Genomic DNA, 23,155 nt, shown 5'->3' with positions numbered 1-23,155 from the left:
GTTCTCGGCTGAAGCTCAGATTTGCACTTCAGAAGAAAATGCATGGATGCCTACACTGGAGCACTTATCACATTGGCTTCCTTCAAAGGGTTTCCTGACCCCACTGAAAGCAAGCAAGAGTCTTATGGACCCTAAAGAGCTGCGCCGGGGGCCCAGGGCCCCCAACCTTGGCTTTGTTTTGTCTCCCAATTCCCAAGGATGTGATCTTCCTGTTTCTTCGAGAGCCACTGTCTGCTCTCCCTTCCATATCCCCACACTCACCTCCTCACTCCACCCATGGAGCTGACCTCAACCACACCTGCCAGGCTGGAGCCCAGGCAAACCCAGCCATCCACCATAAGCCTAAATACGCCGCACTTAGCAGCATGGCCCGATAGGATGGGTTGTCTGGGCGACCACAGCGCGGGCCCCCAGACAAGCTTGGGCCTCACTCTCACGTCTGGCTCCCTTGAGGGGGCCTTTTGTGTCTGACCCTCAGATATCCTGGCCCTGAGACTGGCCCTTGTTGTGGGCTGAACTGTGTCCCTAAATCCGTATGTTGAAGCCCTAATCCCCATCACCTCAAAATGTGACTCTACTTGGAGACAAGGCCTTTAAAGAGGTGATTAAGTTACAAGAAGCCCATTAGGGTGGGCCCTAATCCAGCCTGACCCGTGTCTTCCTAAGAGGAGGAAACTTGCGCCCACAAAGAGACACAAAGGACGAACATGCATGGAGGAAAGACCGTGTGAGGACGGGGCGGGAAGGCGGCCGTCGGCGAGCCAAAGAAAGAGAGCTCAGAAGCACTCAGACCTGCCGACACCAACATCTTGGGCTTCCAGCCTCCAGAACTGTGAGACGATAATTTTCTGTTGCTTAAACCATACAACCTATGGTATTTGGTTATGGGAACCTGAGCAAATGAAAACAGACCTCATTCCGGGTCTTTGCCACTTTCTGTCACTAATTACAAGAAAGCTTAGCTTTTATGGTGCGTTCAGGCACTGCGCTAAGCCGTTTGCAGGCTTCTCTCATTCCAGCCTCCCAACAGCACAGGGAACCTTACTCCATTTTACAAATAGGAAAACTGTCACCCAGAGAGGTCAATGACTTCCCCAAGGTCATCCCAGCTGATAAGTGATGGACTGATATGGGATTCAACCCAAGGAGGGCGACTCCAGAGCTGGTGCTCACAGCCATCACACCCCACAACTAGGGATGCCCAGGCCACCAGCCCCTGGAAGGATGCTGCAACGGACTGAATGTTTGTGTCCCCCCACCCCCCCGCCCAAATTCATCTGTTGAAACCCTACCTGCCCCCCACCACAGCATGATGATATTAGGAGGTGGGGCCTTTGGAAAGTGATTAGTAATGAGGGTGGGATCCTTGTGACGGAATTAGCGCTCTTATGTAAGGGACCTCCGAGAATTCCCTCACCTTTTTCCAATGCGTGAGGGCACAGGGAGAAGTGGGCAGGCTACAACCCAGAAGAGGGCTCTCGCCAGAACCCAATTGTGCTGGCGCCCTGACCTCAGGCTTCCAGAGCTACAAAGAATACATTTCTGTGGCTATAAGCTACCCAGTCCATACTATCCTCTCATAGCCGCCCAGACTAAGACAGCCGTCCTCAGCCCAGCTCCCAGACCAGCTCGATGAGTCAGCATGGCCAGTGGTGACACTCGGCCCCACAGCTCCAGGCTGCCATGGACGCTGGCCTTCCTGGAGCCCCAGCGGTGACATGTCCTTCCAAGACCCTCGTGTCCCTCATCTGAAGGCCTGTGGAGCTGTCGCTCTGCTCCTCTCCCCTCTGAGGGACGCCTCGGCCATTTTGTTCTGTGGCAGCAGGGACTGAGGGAACCCACCAGAACCCAGAGAATAAGCGTGCCCTTTACAGGCCATCTTGGGTCCTCTTCAAATCATCCCCATGACTAAGTGCCCTTGGGGACTCTAGTTCATCAATTCACCTTAGAAAAAGGGGCAGCTCGTAAGCAACAGAAATGACAGCTGCCCTACCAAGAACAAAAACGGGGCTGCTTTTCCTCACCCGCCCTCCATGCTGGAAGGTCAGGGCCACAGTGGGCCGTGGAGATGGTCCCCTTTAGAGGTGGTCCCCTCGCGCTTTCGCCAGAGGGTGTCGCGGTGCAGCGGACAGAGCAGGGGTAGTTCTGGGACGGGAGAGTCTGCCGTCAACTGCAGGGAATGGTCATCTCTGGCAACTCACTCAAACTCCCTGCGGGCCCCCTGCCGAAAAATGCCAAGTCAACCCTCTTAATGAACAAAGCCGAGCTTTGTAAGCACTGGATTACTTGGGAGGGTGGGAGGAGGAATCAGAATCTTGGTCCTCGTGCTACTCATGTTACAGTGTCCATTATATTCTACCACACGTGAGCCGAGTTCCCTGCTGGGGCTTCTGCCCATGTTACAAGCAACATGAGGGCAGGAGCCAACCCTGTTCCCCGCATTACCCCAAGCACAGTGTGTGTCCCAAGGTGCGGTGCTGACCCACCTGCACCAGACTCACCTGGAAGCCTTTAAATGCGAATTCCCAGTCCCCTGCCCCAGATCTACCGGATGAGGCTCTCCAGAGTGGGGCCCAGGAATCTGCATCCACCAAGCGTTCCGGCTGATTCTGAGTCTCCCTGCCCCGCTGGGTCCTTTACTTACCCCGCTCAGGAAGTGAGCCAGGCCCTGACAGGGCAGAGCAGTAGGGGAACCGACCGTCCCCGGTGTGCCCTGTGGGGGTTCCTGGGATGCGGGACAGTCCAGGGCAGGCCGGGATGGCTAGTCATTCCAGCCCCCCTTCAAAGTCACACACAAGGACAAGGAGCAGGGGTTTCCAAGCTCATCTCCAAATGGCTCTTACTTGGTGTTGGAATGCGCCCCAAATGTACTCAGGGTTGAGAGTGGGCGTGGGTGATGTTCTGGGATTTCACAACACTCCAAATGAAAAAATGAAGTCAGACCATGAGGAGCTGACTCAGGGACTCCAGAGAAGGGTCCAGCTTCCCTGGTTTGTCCCCTGCCCCAAACCTACTATCACCACCCTGTGCTGAAAGCAGCAAATGCCCAGAGCTCACGGTTCCCTTATGATCAGAGGGGTCACCCTCTGGAGGAGGGTCAGGAGAATCATGGGGTGTCAGAACCGGAAAGTCTCCTGGAGATCAAAGAGTCCTGGTCCTTCATTTCTTGCATGAAAAAACAGGTCCAGAAAGGCCACGTGATTGGCAGGGTCACACAGCTAGCCAGCCCAGAGGTGACCCTAGCTCTCTGATGTCTTGATGTCTGCACCTCGACACCAGTGCTTCTGCTGGACAAAAAAAAAAAAAAAAAAAAGACAACAGCAGGAAAAGAAACAAGAAATATGAATTGAGGAAGAGGAGGCTAGACACAGAGATGAGTTAGAGGAAAGAGTGCTTGAGGCCCATGGTGTCCTAACTCCCCAAGTTACAGATGAGGAAACTGAGGAACACAGAGCTCAAATATATTTCCCAGGGCTACACACAGGAAACCTCTCTTGCAGGTCACTTAAATCCTATCCACAGGGGGTCCTGCCAACAAATCTGAAGATGTGCTGTGTCTGAAACGAGAGACCCTCATGACAATGTCCAACAGAAAGGAGGGACCAGCGCTCCCAGGGCTAGAATTGGAGCCCTGGATCCACGGACACAGTCCCGAAGCCTTCAGCCTGGGGAGTTTCCCCAGAGAGGGTAGGGGCCACTCTGGAAAAGCAGTGGGGGTGACTTTTACTTTTCATTTTAAGCAGTTTTGAGTTATTTGGGGCTCTGGGTGGCTCAGTCGATTAAGCGTTCAACTCTCGGCTTCGACTCGGGTCGCGATCTCACAGTTTGTGAATTCGAGCCCTGCATCCGTCTCTGCACTGAAAGCACGGAGCCTGCTTGGGATTGTCTCTCCCTCTCTCTGCCCCTCCTCCTCTTGTTCTCTATTTCTCTCTCAGAAGAAAACAAAACGAAACAAAAAAACAAACAAACAAACAAAACACCTATAGACGGTTTTGAGTTATTTGGAATAACTGGTAAGAATTTGCTTTTTGTGGTATCTTTTTAAAAAGATTAAAGGAGGGGTGCGTCTGGCTGGCTTGGTTGGTGGAGTGTGTGACTCTTGATCTTTGGGTTATGAGTTCGAGCCCCATGTCCGGGGTAGAGTTTACTTTAAAAATAAAGAGATAGATAGATAGATAGATAGATAGATAGATAGATAAAATTAAAGAGGGGAAATAAATAAAATTAAAGAGGGGAAAAAAGTTCTTTAGTAGCTGGTGAGAGAGGAGCAGGAGACCAAGCCCTGAGCTTGGGAAAGCAGAGAGATGAAAATAATGGGATTTTGAAGACAGAGGCTGAGATCAAGGAAAGAAGACCAAAGGACCCCCTCGGTAACTGGAGGTAAGTTGGATTTCCTGGAGGGGAGGTGTCTGTATGGTGGTAGAATTGGACGTGAACTTGCTTTTTTAAGCACATTAAAAGTAACTAATTTAGGGGCTGGCTGGCTCAGTTGATTAAGCATCTGACTCTCGATTTTGGCTCAGGTCATGATCTCATGGTTTGTGAGTTTGAATCCCACATCAGGCCCATAGCAGAGTCCGGAGCCTGCTTGAGGTTCTCTCTCTCTCTTCCTCTCTCTCTCTCTCTCTCTCTCTCTTTCTCTCTGCCCCTCCCCTGCTCATGCTCACTCTCTTTCTCTATTTCTCTCTCAAAATAAATAAATAAATAAACATTAAAAAAAATTTTAGGGGCACCTGGGTGGTTCAGTTGGTTAAGCATCTAATTTCGGCTCAGGTCATGATCTCACAGCTTGTGAGTTCAAGCCCTGTGTCAGGCACTGTGCTGACAGCTCAGAGCCTGGAGCCTGCTTTGGATTCTCTCTCTCTCTCTCTCTCTCTCTCTCTCTCTCTCTCTCTCTGCCCCTCCGCTGCTCACACTCTGCCTCTCTCTCTCTCTCTCAAAAATAAACATTTAAAACTTTTTTTTTAATTTTTAAATAAAAAGTAACAAATCTAGAGATGATAAAGCATTTCTACTTGTCATAGTCCTAGGAGACAGCACCTAAGGATTTAAGAGCTAATTTCTAAAAAGTATTTCGAGTTCTCCGTAATTGGGTGTTCAAAAATATTACCTCCAAGTTATAGTCCATGACAAAATGGAAACAATCTTCCAGGAATTGATGTCTCTGCGGTTGACCCAGTAAAACCCTGGCTGCGCAGAATCCTTAGGGAATGAATGAGTCACTTTATAGAGTAGAATTTCCTGAATAGCTGAAGGCGAAAACTTTAAGTGACAGACATGTAAACTTTTAAATACAAGTCTTTCCAAACCGGCCTCATCGCAGCCTGCATTCTGAACCAGAGGACCCGGGACATTATTTCTATAATCCCATTTTAAGGCGGCCCCTAGGGCTTACCGACGCCTGGAAGGACTCCACACCCAGTATCTTACAACCAGAAGTTTCCCTCTTGCCACAATCCCCACCCCACACCCGTGCCTCACTCCCTCCACCCCTACTCTACACTCACTTCATCCCTGGTCTCTAGTCCAGCGCCTCATTCCTGACGGTCATCAGGAGCTTAGCCACCACGCCCAGGGGATCGGCAGTTTTCTCTGTCCCTATTATTAAAGCTGCAGAATTGAAATCTACCAAAGAAAGGCACAGAACCACACCGCAAACAATCAGAGCAAGAGCCAACCTATGTGTGACACACGACACTTTCCTTTACAGAGTTTATGAAGCAGCTGGCACAGGTAGGTTTAGCCACATTTTTATGACGAACCTGAGGCTGGCAGGTTAGAGGAGCTTCAGAAGGTCACCTGCCCAAAATCCAGTACGTGGATAACTCAAATCCAGGTGTTGTAACTCCAAATCCTTATGCTTTGCTACTTTCTGAATTACCCACGTTGATTAAATGCCTAACATCTGTGAAAAGAAGAGGCAGAACAAACCAAAACCGGCAATCTGGCCGGACTCCTCTAACACGAAGATCGGTGAAATCACGCCGGGCAGTAACTTTTGATTTCCGTTCGTGTTAAGCTGTTGCTTCGGCAAATCATCGTAATTGCAAATTGCAAAGAAGTATCTGGTATGAGCAAGCCACTGGGGTGTTTCGGCAGGAGAGGAGAGGAAGGGTGCCGTGCTTACAAAGGGTGTGGACAATGTGACCGGGTCTGCACGACAATTATGAACAGCCCCTATGGGAAGAAATCAAAGGTCTGAGTGAAAGTGTTGCTAATCTACTCTCCAGAGAGTTGGCTGCGGCTCTGTTTTCATCTGGAAGTCCTACAGACCAGGAATGTGTTTCTGCTGACGTACCGCTTTCCACCATGTTCCAGGACAACGCAATTAGCGTCCTGTGTTCCAACAAATCGCTTGTGACAGAACGTTAGCCATTTGGAGTTTTGCAGTGTATACACCCCACTGCCGCTCTGCCTGCTATCACGTGACGTGTGTGACCACAGATCACAAGGTGCCACCCAGCACTGCCCAGAAATGCTACTCCATTTCTTAGCGAGCTCCCTTTCCCCCCTCCCAAGATGGCTGTCCTACAACTTTTCCTCTCCCTTCCAGCCTCCCTCCCTGTCTTTGCTCTCAGTTCATGATCTCAGCCCTTATGTCACCCAGAAAATAGAAGCCAACGATTAAAGACTACCTCATCTTCCCTCCAACAAGCCCCTTGGCCTCCCAGCATCCAACTCTCCCTTCAAACCTGACCTGGTTTGCCTGGGACTGGGAGAGGGGAGCGGCCCTGGGACATGGAACTTTCTGTTTTAAAGCTTTCCCAGGACAGGGGACTTTCAGCTAAAACTGGGGAAGTCGCTCCAAATCCAGATGTGCTCCCCCTGCTCCTTCCCATCAGAAGCCCACCCTCCAGGAGACACCGGATGCCATCTCCTCTCACCAGCCTACGGGCTCCAGTCCTGACCACCCTCTCTTCTGCCTCATCCCCCTCTCCCTTCCGCTGAGCATGCAGACGAGGTCTGAGATCCCTCATCTTAAAGAATAAGAAATATCTCCCTCGATCCCACTTTTCCCTCCACCTGCCAACCCGATTCGCTGCCCTCCAGAGCAAAGTTCTATCCGTACTCACCAAATCCTTTCACACCTGCTATTCTCTTATTTTTATGTTTATTTATTTATTTTTGAGAGAGAAAGAGAGAGCGCAGGGGAGGGACAGAGAGAGGGGGAAAGAGAGAATCCCAAGCAGGCTCCGTGCTGTCAGTGCACAGCCTGAAGCAGGGCTCCATCTTACGAACTGTGAGATCGTGACCTGAGCCAAAATCAAGGCCACGCAGGCGCCCCTCACACCTGCCATTCTTGGCGAACCACTTCCACTCAGGCTCCCTCCCCTTCAGTCCAACAAAACCTCCATGGTCAAGGCCACCCACACTTGCCAAATCCAAGGTGAAGTCTGAGCTCCTATCTTACTCAACCTGTGGCGAGGGAGGGAGGTTTTTAATTTTTTATTTCCTATTGATTACAGACCAATACTGTTGAGAAAGAGAAAACAGATGCATAGCTGCAAGAATGAGCCTGTGCTTGGGGGATTCGGCTATAAAAGTTGCTGAATGCCTACTCGGAGTTTCTGTAATACATCTCCCCATGAACCAGGCACTGCTCCAGATCCCATACTCTCCTGGTTCAGGGTGGGCCCTCATCCAACAACTGGGGTTCTTCTAAGAGGGCAATTTGGACAAAGAGACACAGACATGTACAGAGGAAAGATGCCCATGTGTGTGAAGAGGCAGAAATGGAATAGTACAGCTGTAAACCAAGGAACGCCAAGCCTTGTCAGCAACCACCAGAAGCCAGGAAGAGCAAGGAAAGAGTCCTCCCTAGAACCTTCCGAGGGCACGTGGCCCGGACGACACTCTGATTCTGGGCTTCCAGCCTCCAGAACCGGGAGGCAATAAATTTCTGTTATTTTAAGCCAGCCTGAGAAAGCCATGCGACCCCCAATTTGTATCTCCAGCCCAGAGTGCTCCCCTGAACACCAGACCTCTGCACGACCATCTGCGTCCCTGACATCCCCCCTGATGTCTGAACTTTGGGGTTTTCTTTCCCAGATCCATTTCTCCCTGCTTCCCCCAGCTCAGTACATGGCAGGGGCATTCTGCCAGTTGTTCAGGCCAAAAATTTAGGAGTCATCCTTGATCCCTCTCTCACCACCTCCCCCACATATCCAATCCATCAGCAGTTTCTGTCAGCTCTACATAGCAGATATTTCCTCCTCTTCTGCCAACCATCCTCACGCCTGGCCTCACTAGAATGTTCCAAGAGGGCAAGGATTCAGTTTGTTCATTGCTATCCGTGGTGCCTGGAACATAATAGGCATTCAGTGAATACTCGTGAGATCAGTGAATGAAACAAAACTGTATTAATTCAAACACTCCCCTGATTGAGGATTTGTGATCATGTAAACAGAGGCTACTAAGCGCACTCACAGTACAATGAAGGTAAGGAAGCATTTTAACTACGCGGTACGATAAGCAGTAAGTTTACAAGCAACATGCCTGTTAATTAGGAATCATTTGCATACTCATGATGGTCCTCAGGTTTCTCTTTTAAACGACCTGGTTTATGGGCCACCAGGGTGGCTCAGTAGGTTGAGCGTCCAACTCTTGGTGGCAGCTCAGGTCATGATCTCACGGTTCCTAGGTTCAAGCCCTGCATCGGGCTCTGCGCTGGCAGCATGGAGCCTACTTGGGATTCTCTCTCTCTCTCTCTCTCTCTCTCTCCCTCTCTCCCTCTCTCTGCCCCTCCCCTGTTCTCTCTCTCTCTCTCTCTTTCTCAAAATAAATAAACATTTTTTTAAATGACCTGGTTTACTTGGTAGTTATACAAAGCCTAGGTCCTTCTTCACAGTCTAGTTCAATACATTTAAGTATAGCCTTCTAACTAGTATCATTGCATTTCCTTAAAAGAAAATGCATATTCTCCAATTCAAAATCTGCAGAATGCCAGAGAGCACACGCATCCTAGAAATACCCTAGCTTCTTGATGTTTCCACCATGGCTCGCCCAGCATTCCAAAAATGCATCTTGAAATACTCAAGCCTTTTGATACTGAGCAAAGCATGTTAGAAGCTGTAATTGCTTTGAAAAAGAGAGACGGCCACTCTCAGGCACTTCCCAACACACCCTGCTAAACTTGCAGCAGTGCCTTCCTTCTGTGCGCAATGCATTCGGTGACCCAAGTTTGCCATTTTAAACCGTGAAACGGACGCAAACAGTTCACTCTTTTGAAGTTCAGTTCAGCTCAGCAAACACTTCCTGAAGCCTGATCTTGGATCAGACACAGTGCCAGTGTCAAGGGCTCAAAGATGAGTAAACAACATGTGGTCCCTACCCTCCAGAATCTTCCACTGTGGGATAATTATACTAGCTATATTAATTACATTGGGATTATATTCACATAACCAGACTGTAGTAAAAGCTTGGTCAAGGGCTGTTTAAGGTGCTGTGTAGGTACAAGAGGTAACTCCATGAGGGTGAGAGATATCAGGCACAGAGTAGGTGGTTTGAGAGATGGCCTGAGTTCACAAAGTGGACAACGCAGGGAAAGCAGGAAGCACACCTCACTCATGTATGAGTGCCAGATCACGAACCAAAAATTACATGGAAAAATCTCCTAGAATTTAAAGAATAACTCCTGTAACTAGAACTCTGGTTCCCAGCCACCAAAACCACAAAAGTTAAGAGGTTCAAAACTCAACTAATTGTCCAAATGCTTTGTCACACAGCCCCTGGATGAGGCTTGAGTGTTGATTAAAGGGTCCAATGGGTGGTCATCCCAGGTGGGCAAGGTCAACAGCTTTGTGAATGACCGCTGATTTCAGATCATCACCTCCCATAAACCTTCATCTCTCATCTCTTTATTTGCAAGAATCCTATGCCCAGATCCTTTCAATAGATGCAGAAAATACATTTGAGAAAATACAGCATCTTTCTTGACAAAAACCCTCAAGAAAGTAGGGATAGAGACAACATACCTCAAGATCATAAAGGCCATCTATGAAAGACCCACAGCTAATATGGGTCCTCAATGGGGAAAAACTGAGGGCTTTTCCCCTAAGGTCGGGAACACGACAGGGATGTTCACTCTCACCACTGTTGTTCAACATAGTGTTGGAAGTCCTGCCTCAGCAATCAGGCAACAAAAAGAAATAAAAGAGATCCAAACTGGCAAGAAAGAAGTCAAACTTCCACGCTTCACAGACGACACGATACTATACGTGGAAAACCTGAAAGACTCCACCAAAAAACTACTGGAACTGATCCATGAATTCAGCAAAGTCACAGGATACAAAATTAATGTACAGAAATAGGTTGCATTTCTATACACCAATAATGAAGCAGCAGCAGGAGAAATCAAGGAATTGATCCCATTCACAGTTGTGCCAAAAACCATAAAATACCTTGGAATAAACCTAACCAAAGAGGTGAAAAATCTATACACTGAAAACTATAGAAAGCTTATGAAAAAATTGAAGACGACACACAAGAAAATGGAAAAATATTCCATGCTCAATGAATTGGAAGAACAAATACTGTTAAAATGTCGATACTATGAAAGCAATCTACATATTCAATGCAATCTCTATCCAAATAACACCAGCATTCTTCACAGAGCTAGAACAAGCAATCCTAAAATTTGATTGGAAACAGAAAAGACACCCAAATAGCCAAAGCAATGTTGAAAAAAGAAAACCAGGGGCGCCTGGGTGGTTCAGTCGGTTAGGCATCCGACTTCAGCTCAGGTCATGATCTCACGGTTCATGAGTTCGAGCCCCGCGTCGGGCTCTGTGCTGACAGCTCAGAGCCTGGAGCCTGCTTTGGATTCTGTGTCTCCCTCACTCACTCTCTCTCTCTCTCTCAAAAATAAATAAAAATTAAAAAAAAGAAAGAAAGAAAAAGAAAACCAAAGCTGGAGGCATCACAATTCAAGCTGTAATCATCAAAACAGTATGGTACTGGCACAAACACAGACACATAGATCAATGGAACAGAACAGAGAACCCAGAAATGGGCCTACAAATGTATGGCCAACTAATCTTCAACAAAGCAGGAAAGAATATACTATGGAAAAAGACGGTCTCTTCAGCAAATGGTTCTGGGAAAACTGGACAGCAACGTGCAGAAAACTGGACCACTTTCTTACACCAGACACAAAAACAAACTCAAAATGGATGAAAGACCTAAAAGTAAGACAGGAAACCACCAAAATCCTAGAGGATAAAACAGGCAGCAACCTCTTTGACCTCAGCCTCAGCAACTTCTTATTAGACATGTCTCCCAAGTCAAGGAAAACAAAAGCAAAAATGAACTCATCAAGATAAAAAGCTTCTCATGGTGAAGAAAACCATCAGCAAAACTGAAGGACAGTCTGAAGAATGGGAGAAGATATTTGCAAATGACATATCAGGTAAAGGGTTAGTATCCAAAATCTATAAAGAACTTATCAAACTCAACACCCCAAAAAACAAATAATCCAGTGAAGAAATGGGCAAAAGATATGAACACTTTTCCAAAGACACCCAGATCGCTAACAGACACATGAAAAGATGCTCAACATCACTCATCATCCTGGAGATACAAATCGAAACCACAACGAGATACCACCCTGAAACCTGTCAGAATGGCTAAAATTAACAAGCAACTCCGGAAATAACAGATGTTGGTGAGGATGAGGAGAAAAGGGAACCGTTTTGCACTGTTGGTGGGAATGCAAACTGGTGCAGCCACTCTGGAAAACAATATGGAGGTTCCTCAAAAAAATTAAAAATAGGGGTGCCTGGGTGGCTCATTCAGTTAAGCATCTAACTCTTGATTTCGGCTTAGGTCATGATCTCATGATTCATGAGTTCAAGCCCTGCGTTGGGCTCCTCACTCTCTGTGTGGAGCCTGCTTGGGATTCTCTCTCTCTCTGCCCATCCCCTGCTTGCTCTTTCTCTCTCTCTCTCTCAAAATAAATAAATAAACTTAAAAATACATATGTGAAAACAGAAAAATTATTTTAAAAAATTAAAATACAACCTAGCAATTGCACTACTAGGTATTTATCCAAAGGATACAAAAATAGTGATTTGAAGGGGCACATGCACCTCAATGTTGATAGCAGCACTATCATGGAAAGAGCGATGTCCATCGAGTGACGAACGAATAAAGAAGATGTGGTATACATACACAATGGAATATTACTCAGTGATCAAAAAGGATGAAATCTTGCGATTTGCAACAATGTGGACGGAACTAAAGTGTATTATGCTAAGCAAAATAAGTCAGTCAGAGAAAGGTAAATATCGTGTGATTTCACTCATCTGTGGAGTTTGAGAAATAAAACAGATGAACATAATGGAAGGGAAGGAAAAATAAGATAAAAACAGAGAGGAAGACAAACCATAAGAGACTCTTAAATACAAAGAAAAAACTGAGGGGTGATGGAGGGGAGGTGGGTGGGGGTGATGGAGGGGAGGTGGGTGGGGGGATGGGCTAGATGGGTGATGGGCATTAAGGAGGGCACTTGCTGGGATGAGCACTGGGTGTTATATGTAAGTGATGAATCGCTAAATCCTACTCCTAAAACCATTACTACGTTATATGTTAACTAGCTTGGATTCAAATAAAATCTTTAAAAAATAATTAAAAAAAAAAAAGAAAGAATCTCATGCCCTCCCAGCTGGTACATTTCAATGGAATAAATAAACAATACAAGTTGCTGGGCTAATCCAGATCCCTCCAGAGCTAACCCTTCCTGCTGTTCAACCCAGATGCCTCCTCTACCTGTGATCACCCCTGCAAGTTAAGAGACCTTCTGATTTCATTTATACCAATATGGGAGAAGGCTCTGGGAGGGACTTTTGTCGGACAAGAGCTTCCGCCTCCTGCAGCCCCAGGGATAAAGACAGAGAGGTGTGGTTCTTGGGGCAGAGGTGGGGGGGGGGGGGGTGTTTGCTGATTGCAAACACAGTTCAAGCAGCCCAGAGCAGAGTTTCTTTCTCAGCAGCAACACTTGAAACATTTTGCACTAGGTAATTCTTTGTTGTGGGAGGCTGTTCTGTGCACCACAGGATGCTTAGCGGTATCCCTGGTGTCTTAGCTCCGGGCTGCAAGGACGAAAATACTCCAGCTGGGTGGCTCAAGCTATAGAAATTTATCTCAGAGTTCTGGAAGCTGGAAGTCTGCCATCAGAGCGCCAGCAGGGTGGGTTCTAGGAGAGTCCTCTTCCTGGCTTGCCCATGGCCACTGTTTTGCTGTATCTTTATTATTATTATTATTATTATTATTATTATTATTATTATTATTGAGTTTTTTCTTTTAATTCCAGTACAGTTAACATACACTTGCTATATCCTCACAAGGCAGAGGCAAAGATCTCTGCAGCTCTTCTTATAAAGCACTAATCTCATCATGAGGGCCCCACCCTCGTGACCTCATTACCTCCCAAAGGCCCTACCTGCAAATACCATCACATTGTCACATTCGGCTTTAGGGTTTCAACCATAATCCCAATGAATCTGGGAGAGACACACACATTCAGTCCATGACACCTATTTCTACCCACTATAGCCAGTAGGACCCCCACCCCCAGCAAGTTGTGACAACCCAAGCTGTGTCTGGAAATCATCACATGGCCCTTGGGAGGCAATCCTCCCCCGCCTCCTCCCATTTGAGAACTACTGCCTTAGAGGACAGAGCAGGGACAAAGGCAGGAAGAAGCCCAGGGGGAATTGGACACTGGGGAATATAGAGTTGGGACAGAGTGGGGACGAGGGGTGGGGCCACGGTGCCCGTGGTAGACACCATGCAGGGTGCTAGAAAGCCCTGCGATGACCCAGCCGGGGAGAGGGATTAAGGGAAGGAGAGTTCCTCCAAGCCCCTCCTTGAGAGAGGGTCACTGCACTCAGCCCGGAGGAGAAAACATTAATAAAATCAAGCTCCACACCCGCAGGGAAGAAAGGAAAGGTCTCGTGAAGTTCAAAAGCAGCTTACACCTCACGTGTTGACGAGAGAGAGAAACAATTTTCAGTAGGAAGGGGAACATTATCTTTTATTAATAAATGTGTGACCTGTGTTTGCCTGGGCCACCCCACATGGACTTAAGGTTGGGGCTATTTTGACAGTGATGATGTGGGTGTCATTGACTCTTCCTCCAACAGCTATGGTGGGGTCTCGGCCTCCTCCAACACCTACCACCGTTTACACAAATACACACACACACATACACACACACACAATTACTCTGGGAAATCCTCACACAGCTGTTTACATGTCCTCCTAAGCAGACCCAGTCTGCTCCCACGAAGGGTCTGCCATGAATTCTACCTCAGCGTCTCCCTCCACATTCCTATTGATTGTGTCAGTCAGGTTTGATCAGAGAAGTAGAACCCCTGTGAGCTATAGAGAAGAGGGGCTCTTTGCCACGTTGACCCTAGGGTCCCCACACCAGCCACCAGCCACCCTAGCCGGGCACCTCCTCCACCTGCAAGGGGGCCACCACACCGCTGGGCACTGTGGTATCACCCCAAGGCACTGTGCCGCTGTGACCGGGCGTGAAGGCCCAAGGCCACACTGTATTTCCTGGGTCCTCAATGCGACAAAGACACCCCATCCTTCATGCCCATTTGGGCAAAACGCCTCTTCCTTCTGCCTCAGACTGATGAGCACGAAGGCATCATCCTTCCGTGTTCTGACTCAGCCCCCTTGTCTCCACAGGACTCAAGGGTGAGACACAGGAAGACATATTCGAGGGTCCCACCTCAGGCCGCATGTCGAACCATCTGGCAGCCTCCAACAGCTGAGGCCTAACTCTTTCTTCCCTTAAAGGAATTTGTTTATCAGAAAACCCCTCCATCCCTCAAGCAAGCCAACTTCCAGCGGCTTCCCCGCTCCCCGCAAGATATGGCGGAAATCCTGCAGAGCGGGGGAGACCGGCTCAAGCTATCTCAGCCACCACTCACCCACTGCCCGCTGCCCATGCTGTCCACGTCCGTACACGAGGCACCTGGAGGTCCTGGGCCTCCTCTCGAAGTCTCTGTTGCATTACGTGGGAAAAATAATAAGTCAGGGAAAGTCACACCCTACCAGAAACTTCTGTTGAGTTCTGACGGATATTTATTAACTGCCAGCTGCGCCAAGCACGGCTCTGAGCCCGTTACCTGAGTCCTCCCATCTAATCCCAAGGACCGACCTCTGCCGTCGGTGCTGTTTCCATGCACGTCCTAAGAGGGGAAACTGAGGTGCCGGGCAGACGTAGGAGGCAAAGCGGTGCGCCAGCTCTGTGCAGGGCCCTCGGGACAAGGAGGAATTAAGAGGAAAGGCGGGAGCAGAGGCAGATGGAGTGGGAGAGGGTGGAAAGACGGAGAAAGACACCCCTGAGCAAGCTGTCTGCGGTGGGGCGTCAGGGGGGTGTCGACCTTGCCGCTCCCACGCCCTGGGCGCGCCCTCAGGGTCACACTGCCCCGAACCCGGGCACCTCCTCAGCAGGAAGTCTGCGCAATCTCCTGACTGAGGCAAAAGGTTGGCCCCATGTCAAACCTCTCTCTTGTGCCCACAGGCCCGCTTGCCCAGACCTGATGACCCTACTTTTTTGCCTCTAGGCCTAGGGTGGGATCTGGGCCCTGCTTCTCAAGGGCGCCCCCGCTTGGGTTGACCTGCGTGGCTCTGACACCACCACCCGCCCCTCCAGTTTTTCTCATGGCCCCACACCCCCCCACCCCACCCCAGCCTTATCGGCACCTCACCCTGGCCTGTGACCCACAGCCTCTGGACCCTCCCTGACCTGACCGGTCCACACACCTCTCCTTCCACGGGCCCTCTGCCCTGAGCTCCTTGGTCAACACCCTGCCCTGAGCACTACCTGCCAGAAACCAGCCGCTGCCCACCCCAGGGCCCCTCTGTCACCATCCCCCTCACCGCTCCCCCTTCCTGCCTCTCAGCCCACACCCCCTGACCCCTTCCTGCCTCACCCCATGTAAATTCAGCCCTCCAAGCCTGTGCCAGGATGCTTCTCCCGCCCCTCCTCCCTGCCGCGACCAGAATTTCTCGGAGCAGTCCAGACCCCTAGGCGAGCATTACCAGGGGCCCTTGTTTAAAACGCTGCTGACAGTGACATAAGCCAGACACAAGAGGACACATGCTGTATGATTCCACTTATCGGAGGTCCCTAGTCAATCCATAGAGACAGAAAAAAGACGGGTGGGTGGCTGCCAAGGGCTGGGGGAGGGGGAGCAGGGAGTTAGTGTTTCATGGGGACAGTTTCTGTCTGGAAAGATGAAAAAGTGCTGGAGATGGATGGTGGCGATGGTTGCATGACCACGTCAATGTCCTTAATGCCACCAAACTGTGCACTTTAAAAATGATTCAAGGGCCACCTGGGTGGCTCAGGTGGTTAAGCATCCGACCCTTGGTTTTGGCTCAGGTCATGATCTCACGGTTTGTGGGTTCAAGCCCCGCATCGGGCTCTGAGCTGACAGCTCAGAGCCTGGAACCTGCTTCAGATTCTGTGTCTCTTTCTCTTGCCTCCTCCCCTGCTCGCTCTCTCTCTCTCTCTCTCTCTCTCTCTCTCAAAAATAAATAAACATTAAAAAAATTTTTTTTTAGTAATAATAATAATAAATAAGGGGTGCCTGGGTGGCTCAGTCGGTTAAGCATCCAGCTCTTGGTTTCAGCTCAGGTCATGATCTCACAGTTTGTGAGGCCGAGCCCCTCATCGGGCTCCGTGCTAACGGTGCGGAGCCTGCTTGGGATTCTCTCTCTCCCTCTCTCTCTCTGCCCCACCCCGCTCACTCTGTCTCTCTCAGAAGTAAATAAACTTTAAAAAAAAAACACAAAATTTTTTAATTAAAAATTAAAAAAAAAACCAAAAAGCCGTGACACAGAATCTTGAGAGCCAGGCAAGGAAGCTATGTTTTTAATCAGCTCCCCAGAGGGTCTTAGGCACCCTAAGTGTGAGAACTGGGAACCGTGACCCCTTCTGAGCTGTGTAGCCCGAGTCCAGTCACGGGGCCTGCTGAGCCCCACCTTCCTCATCCGGAAGTGGATGCTACACCCCGCCTCATGGGGGAGACGGCAGGGGTCTCCCTTCTTCCACCCTCACACCCCCAAAGGACTACCTCCAGGCACAGACACGTGGCAACACGCAAGGGACTCGCTGACTTCTTGGAGGCTGAGGTTATAATGTGGCGAAGGAGAGGAAGAGTCACAGAGACCGGGGGCAGGGAGCTGGGACAACACTTACCAGGGGACCTCAGGCTTTCCTGAGGGGTGAAGGCTGTCAACATCCGGAGGGATAACTGGCTCAGGGAGCGGCCGGGGCACTCCTGGCCGAAGGAATTACACGTGCAAAGGCCCAGAGGCCTCCAGTACGTGTGAAAAGAGCAGGAAGGCCGGCTGGGGAATGTATACAAGAGCAAAGGAAAACCTGGTCAGAGGGTTTTACTCAGTCTGGGTCCCCCAGAAGCAGCCTGGAATCTCAGTTGCTCTGCTCCAAGGACCTCCCCCTCTCAGGAGAGGGTGTTATCTTAAGAGCACAAAGCACTTGGTCTCTTTATCTCCTCACACTGTTCCCTGTGGTTTCTGGGGATGGCCTCTTGCCTCCCACAGCCTCGGCCAGGCGGGTCTGGTCAGCACGGCATTCCATTCTCCCAGCTGCATCTGGGGCTGGGTGCGGCTTGGCCCTGAGGCCTCCCCAGACTAAAACTGGACCCCTCCGGTCCCTGCCGGTGCTCCCCACAGACCCTGCAGGGAGTTAGCGGCCCTCGATGGGGCCACTGTAACCCCTTTCCAGACCCCAGGAGAGCACCTGGGGTGCTCCTTTCTTTTCCTCCTCCTTTGCTTTTCCCAAATTGGCCACCCCTGGCCGTGGTTAGAAAGCAGGCAAGTTCACACCACACAAAATCACTTGAAAAAATACACTTGAAAAAGATATGTAAATTATATTCTACTATATATAAATTATATATATATATAAATTTTATATATATATATATATATATATATATATATATATATATATATTAATTAGACCTGCCAGGCCTTGGTGCACAAGAGTTTCACTAAGGTAGACAGTGAAGATTAGAAAATATACCTACTTCACGGGTGCCTGGGTGGCTCAGCGGGTTAAGCGTCCGACTTTGGCTCAGGTTATGATTTCGCAGTTCGTGAGTTCAAGCCCGACCAGTTCAGAGCCTGGAGCCTGCTTCAGATTCTGTGTCTCCCTCTCTCTCTCTCTCTCTCTCTCTCTCTCTCTCTGCCCCTCCCCCACTCACACCTTGTCTGTCTCTCTCTCTCTTTCTGAAAAATAAACATAAAAAAATAAAGTGCACCTACTTCAGCACTTACTGTAATAAGATAGTTGGACAAATTTTAGATGGCTTTATTTCTTTTCAAGACCCCCATTCTCGGGTAGCGTGGGGTCTGTGAAGTGGTAAATGCACTAGGAAATTACCTAAATAGTTTTGCCAGGCCTGCCTTTTTGTCTCAGGTACAAGGAGGGTTGGAAGGCTGCCAGACCGCTCATGACCCGTTTACTAAGCTGTCCCCCTGACAGCCTGTCACTGTGCACAGGGGGACCTCCTGGACAGGTAGCAGGCCTCTGTCCCCTCCGCCCCAACGCTGCCCACTCCCTTCTTCCTCTGCGCGTGAAGCCCCTAGCGCGAAATCAAAGTCCTCTTTCTAGAACTGGCTCTCCAAGTGGGTGATCCAGCCCTTTGTGCAATCTCGTCCTTTTGCCTGTTTCGCTGTGAAACTATTCTTGAACGTATTCCAAAGTGGCTCTAGGGAATGTTCATATCTCCACTGTTTTTCACTTCAGCAAAAAGCGATGGCGACCTTGGCTGGGGCCAGGGAGCTGGAAACGCGAGGAGAGAGCAGTAAGATGCCAGGTACCTTTCTGGTTTGATTCCAGATTTGCAGAAGGGTATCACCCCCCGCTCTCCCTATTTCTAGCAGGACAGCAGTAGGCAGGACTCGGGAAGCCTCGCCCAGACCCTGCTTCCTGCCAGGGGGCTCAGGCAAGCCCCAGTGGCCAGCTGTCCTGGAAAGCGAGAGCCACCGAACCCTCTCCTTGCTATGTCTGCCCCAGCCCCTTTCTAAATCCCCCAGGAGTCTGATGTTTTAGGGACAAGAGAAAATAAAGCTCAAGGGTTAAATTACATTCTTGGGTTGTGTCAAAGTTCATTCTAGGTACATCAGTTCAGAGGCTAATCAAGCAGACTTGGGATTAGCAGAGGAGGGCCTGACCCTTTCTGAAGGGCCCCTGACCTCTGTCCCCAAACAGGGCCTTCCTTCCTGAGCTCTCTGCTATGCAAGGGATTCTGCAGACAGTTAAAAAAAAAAAAAAAAAAAAAAAAAATTCCCCCTGGATTTGCTGCTTTCTGATCTGACCAAGTCGGAATGTGTGGCGCGGAGGAGGAACACCCCTTGCCTGGGCGAAGACAGCCTCGCACAGGAAAACAGGCCTCAGAAAATAACGTCCTTGACCTTCCCAAAAAAGCCCAGAGGCTGCCTTCCATGAGTAACCAGAGGTAAGAGCCGGAGCCGTCGGTCTAGCTGTGGGGCTGATCCTTCACCACAAGGTTAAGTAGGATGAGAAAGAAAGTGTGAGAGGCTGAACCGTACCCTCAAAAAATTCATATGGAGAAATCCTAACTTCCGGCACCTCAGAATGGGACTGTATTTCAAGACGGGTCCTTAAAGAAGAGACGAAAGTAAGGTCATCAGAGGGGGCCGAATCCAATATGGCTGGTGTCCTTACTCGCAAGAGGACCTAAGCACACGGGCAGTTATAGAAGGAAGACCACGTGGAGACCCAGGGAGAAGACCAGCATCTACCAGCCGAGGAGAGAGGCCTCAAGACACCAACCGTGCCGAGACCTTGATCTTGGACTTCAGCCTCCAGACCCGTGAGACAGAAGTCTCTGCGGTTCGAGCCACCAGGTCAATGGCACCTCGTTCCAGAGGCCCTAGGAGGCGAATGCAGAAGACGCGGCTGCAGGAAACCTCCCGCCACCTGTGTACGTGATGAGGCCAATAGAAAGATTAAAGAAAAGTGAATCTGCCTTGTATGTGGACAAGGACAGTGTGGCTACATTTTCTAGAAGGCGCAAGTGAAGCACCGCCATTTTGTTCTGCTCTAAAGGTGGTGGAGGGCAGACGCACCCCCACACACCCCAACGCTGGTGGTTCCAGTCTATCCCTTTGTGTCCATCGTCCCTCCCTGAGCCGGCCCAGATAAGACAGAAGGACAACACCTTATACAGACTTCAGACCCACCTCCCACCAGCCCGGGAGCTCTGCCCCGCATGATAAAGCCCCTCTTCTCTATAGCTCACAGGGGTTCTACTTCTCTGATCAAATCCTGACTGACACAATCAATAGGAAAAATTCTCAGTAGCCTTTTAAGACCAATAACCTGATTATGTCCTATCTATTTAATTCTCTGTGAGAGCACTTTGGGTGAGTAAGCAGTGAGCTCTCAGCCCATGGAGTCAACACTGTGCCTCCTGCCAGACTCAGAACCTCAAAGCCAGCAGAATGTGGAGCTTCTTTTCCCACCTCTGTTCCCGTCTGTGAATTCGCTCACACTGCGCTCCCTTGCTTCCAAGCCTCTTGCATCAGCCTAGGCTAGACCCTCAACGCTTCATTCCTGCCTCCACACCTCCTACCCTCAGACCTGTCGCTGCCACCCAAACCTCTGCTTCTAGAAAGCCACCTTGTAACACACTTCAAAGGAGATCTCAAGACCAAACCCTCTCTGCCTAGATGTTAAGACCTTTTATCATCTGTCCCCACTCTACTGCCTCGCCATCCTCCCCACTGCTCCTCAGCACGTGCCCTCTCCCAAGTGAGGTCAGTCTCTCCTTCCCTGTTGGGGCCTGCCATGCCTACTCCATCCCTGGGCCACCTCTCAGATTGTCCCCATGCTGCAGGACCTCTCGTGCTTCAAGGCTCCAGGCCCACCTCCTTCACAAAGCCATCAGCAAGACCATCAGGTGTAGCATTCTAGAGAAAGGACTCTGGAGCTGGCCAGTCTGGATCCAAACCTTGGCTTTGCCCCTCCCAGCTCTCTATCACTGTGGGCAAATTACTCGATCTTTCTGTCTCACACTCCTCCACTGTAAAATAGGGATACGAGTGCACCTGCGTCTTAGGGTTTTCGTGGGGATTTTTAAGTCACATAAAGCATTTGCATCACGCCTGACACCTAGAAAGTGCTTGGTAAAGGTTAGTTCTTGTGTTATTTTTGTTTTTATTATTACCTGACCATTCTGACCATCTCCAATACTCTTTTCCCCTGAATTTCTGCACCTAGTGTCATAGAGACCACATCACTCAAGCACATAATTATAGTCGATCTGGCACCGTTCGCCGCCGTTTCACGGGTAACAAAGAGGAACAAGGACATTTTCTCTGTAATCGGAACATCAATAGGCAATAGCTTACTCATGAACGTCAAATATTCCTCATTCCTCATGTGCAGAGTAAGCAGGGGAACTTGCCCTGCTTCTTCCTGATAGCATTTAACCCCTAGGAGGCCTAGGAGGAAAAAGATGAAAACAGCTAACGGTCAGGAGCATGAAGATACAAAGATGCCCACGTCATGGTCCTGAAGCTCATCCTGGTGCCTCTGACCCCCCAAAAGATGACATTTTGAAAGATGTGGTTTTCAGATGAAGAAGAAATGCCTGGAGGGCGGCCTGCTCAGAGGCAGGGACCTCAGTGAGCAACTGCTTCTACAGAAACTGAACAGCACCCACGTTAGGGGACACCCGAGCGGGCCACTAGATGGCGACAGACCAGGTGGGGTGGGTCGCGGCACTCCCTCCACGGGCCTTCTGGTTTACCGGTCAGACTGCTGAAGGCTCACGAATTTGCCAGTTTGTAGTTCAAGACATTATGGGAGTTGGGGCACCCGGGTGGCTCAGTCGGTTAGGCGTCTGCCTTTGGCTCAGGTCGTGATCTCGAGGTTAGCGAGATCAAGCCCCACATCTGGCTGGCTACCATCAGAGCAGAGCCTATCTCAGATCTTCTGTCTCCCGCTCTAAGCCCCTTCCCTACTTGCACTCTCTCTCAAAACTTAATAAACATTTTTAAAAAAATAATAATAAAGTAAAATAAAATGAAGGGATGGGTGGAACCAGAGGAAAGCTAACGAGCCACCCAGTTCTGGAATGTTCTGCCCAGTGTTTTCTGTACAGCCAGAGCAAACAAAGGCAGTCAGGGAGGGCTCTGAGAGTTTGATTTTTGCCAACACTTCCCCAAACAACCTACAGAGTGGATGCCATCTCTATCAAAATCCCAATGACATTTTTCAGAGAAATAGAAAAAACAATCGAACACTTGTATGGACCCACAAAACAGCCAAAGCAATCCTGAGAGAGGCGAACAAAGCTGGAGGCATCACACTTCCTGCTTTCAAACTATATTACGAAGCTACAATAATCAAAACAGTATGGTATTGGCATAACAACAGATATACGGGTCAATGGAACAGACTAGAGAGCCCAGAAATAAACCCATGCATTTATGGTCAATTAATTTATAACAAAGGAGCCAGGGATATACACAATGGGGAAAGTACAGCCTCTTCAATAAATGAGAGGTTGATTTTCCCTTTCCCCATGAACAGAGCAATATTAGAAAGAAGAGAGGAAAAACAGAGCCCTACCTGTGCCTTGATGCATTTGGTACTGGAGCCCTCCCGTAGAGGTCCCAAAGCTAGGGGTGAATACAGCAAGGTGGACAACTTACCTGGGTTCAAGTCCCAGCTCTGACCCTTAGAGGTAAGTCACGAGACCCCAGTTTTCTCAGCCACTGCGTAAGGCTAATAATGATTCTTCCTTAATGCACGTACTGATTGAAGGGTAAAGCACTTGGGACAGTACCCAAACCAAACGAGGTGCCAAATCATTAGGCTTTTCAGCAAATGTTGACTGGTGTCTCCAAAATGACAGGCAGTGTCCCAAGGTTCTGGGGCACAGTCTTAGAAAAGACTCCACCTTATAGAGTCAACCTTTAGAAGGAAAAGAGATAATAAGAAATGACCAAATAATAATGATAATAAGAGTCAGATTTCGGGGCACCTGGGTGGCTCAGTCAGTTGAGCAACCGACTTCGGCTCAGGTGGTGATCTCACGGTCCGTGAGTTCGAGCCCCACGTCGGACTCTGTGC

The 23,155-nt window shown here is 49.3% G+C and overlaps 1 long non-coding RNA gene across 5 annotated transcripts in view; it reads right to left on the bottom strand.

Moving 5' to 3' along the window:
* The window catches only part of LOC106987601 (uncharacterized), a 54,026-nt gene that overhangs the window by 13,862 nt on the left and 17,009 nt on the right, over positions 1 to 23,155 (bottom strand). For 2 of the 5 annotated variants that reach the window (XR_008290291.1, XR_008290287.1), the window contains one exon: positions 22,964 to 22,996. The exons of 1 other annotated variant lie outside the window; for it this stretch is intronic. This is a non-coding gene — a long non-coding RNA (uncharacterized LOC106987601). Of the gene's footprint in view, positions 1 to 6,143; positions 6,178 to 17,348; positions 17,374 to 22,963; positions 22,997 to 23,155 lie in introns of those variants that run through there. 2 more of the 5 variants (XR_008290290.1, XR_008290288.1) reach the window with 2 other exon arrangements.

This window comes from Acinonyx jubatus, chromosome D1 (genome assembly GCF_027475565.1).
Source record: "Acinonyx jubatus isolate Ajub_Pintada_27869175 chromosome D1, VMU_Ajub_asm_v1.0, whole genome shotgun sequence".
NCBI classification, from domain to species: Eukaryota; Metazoa; Chordata; class Mammalia; order Carnivora; family Felidae; genus Acinonyx; species Acinonyx jubatus.
This window is presented reverse-complemented; position numbering and strand designations above follow the sequence as displayed.